Below are 2,272 nucleotides of genomic sequence, written 5' to 3' on the forward strand. Positions count from 1 at the left end.
CTGTAATTATGTTAAGGTGATCCCAGAGTGCCGAGGCCTCCAGGTGTCTAGAAGAAAATGAAGTGAATCGTCTCTGGTTAAAAGAGATCACCACTGGGGCACCTGGGTGGCTCAGTCGGTTGTGTCCGACTTCGGCTCAGGTCATGATCTTGAGGTTCATGAGTTCGAGTGCTGTGTCAGGCTCTGTGATGACAGCTTGGAGCCTGGAGCCTGCCTCGGATTCTGTCTCCCTCTCTCTCTGCCCTTCTATAGAGAGCTTATGCTCTGTCTCTGTCTCTCTCTCCAATATAAATGAACACTAAAACATTTTTTAAAAATTAAAAAAAGAGATCACCATCCTAGGCCTCAGATGTCAGATGGTTTCTATGAACAATTATATATGTATATATATGTATTATATATGTGATACAAAAATAATCACACATACTGGAAGACAATATAGCATGAACAAAAACCAGCAGCAACAAAGGACAATCGAGAAGGACCCAAAAGAACCCCAGATATTGTAGCCAGCTCATCAAATTATGTAATATGTTCAAGAAGATAAATAAATTGATCACCTTAGTAGAAAAGTAGGAAATATACAAACATCCAAGTGGAAATTCTGTAACTAAAAAATATAATATAGAATTTAATAACCCACTGAACTGGATTCAACAGCAATTTACACACTGCTGAAAAGAATTAGCAAATTTAGAGGTCTCAGAAGCAAATATCCAGAATGAAACATAAAGGGGTAAAAGGATAGAAAAGAGAGAAAGGATAAAAGTCACAGAGGCAAGAATAAGACACTTTCATGTACAAGTAATTGGAAAAGCAGGACGAGAAGCGAAGAGTAGGGAAAAGAAATATCTGACATGAAAAGATTAATTTACCAAAACTCATGAAAAAATAAAAGCATAGATTCAAGAAACATTATGAATTGCAAACAAGAAACCTCAGGAAAATCAAGGCTGGTGTGGAGGTGAGAGTTGAAGGTTGGTGACTGTCCTTTCACCCATCTTTTAAGAGACATGGGGTCAAGGGGTGCCTGGATGGTTCATTCGGTTAAGCGAGGGACTTCGGCACAAGTCTTGATCTCACGTGAGTTTGAGCCCTGCACCAGGCTCCGGGCTATCAGCACAGAGCCCGCTTTGGCTCTTCTGTTCCCATCCCCCCCCCCCCGCCCCTCCCCAGCTCTCTCTCTTTCTCTCTCTCTCTCAAAATAAGGTAAACTTAAAAAAAGAAAAGTAAAGGGGTGCCTGGGTGGCTCAGTTGGTTAAGCTCAGTTGGCTCAGGTCATGATCTTGGGGTTCATGGGTTTGAGCCCACATTGGGCTCTCTGCTGTCAGCACAGAGGCCACTTCAGATCCTCTGTCCTCCTCTCTCTCTGCCCCTCCCCTGCTTGCATTCTCTCTGTCTCTCTCAAAATAAATAAATAAACTTCAAAAAACAAAAACAAGGGGCGCCTGGGTGGCTCAGGCTCAGGTCATGATCTCGCAATTCATGAGTTCGAGCCCCACGTCAGGCTCTGTGCCAACAGCTCAGAGCCTGGAGCCTGCTTCGGATTCTGTGTCTCCCTCTCTCTGCCCCTTCCCTGCTCATGCTCTGTCTCTCTCTGTCTCTCAAAGATACATAAATGTTAAAAAAAAAAATTATAAACAAAAACAAAAAGAAAATACATACAGGTCAAGTAAACAAAAAAATAAGTAAAAATATCAAAAATCTGAACACAATAAGCTCAGCCTACTGGTTATATGTAAAATTCTATTCCCAGCCAACAGAAGTCATAGATTTTTAAGCATTTATAGTACATGTTCACAAATAGAATGTGCATAATACTGTAAAGGGAGCCTCAATAAATTCCAAAAAATCAATATCACATAGACCATGTTCTCCAGCTAGAAGATGCAAAACTAAAAACTTTGTTTTTTATTGTTGCAAATGACACATCCTGTATACTTGGAAACTAAATTACATTATTAAGCAACAATTGCGCTCCCAATGTGTAAAGGAAATCACTTAGAAATGAATCATAAGAAAAAAATGAAATGAATCATAAGAAAAACACTACAGTTCAAGATTTATGGAATAGAGGAAAAAAAAACCCACAGTATTTGGAGGAAAATATATCATTTTAAATACTTTATTTATCATATATTTTTTGGAGATAGAACTGTTCCAAATGAACAGTCCAACTGATCCAATTCTAGAAGTTAGTAAAAGTTACAGGACAAGCCCGAAGGAAAAAGAAAAGAGAACCATGTATGGATCCTATGAGAGAAAGCTGAGG

The sequence above is a fragment of the Panthera tigris genome, chromosome C1 (genome assembly GCF_018350195.1).
Source record: "Panthera tigris isolate Pti1 chromosome C1, P.tigris_Pti1_mat1.1, whole genome shotgun sequence".
NCBI lineage: Eukaryota > Metazoa > Chordata > Mammalia > Carnivora > Felidae > Panthera > Panthera tigris.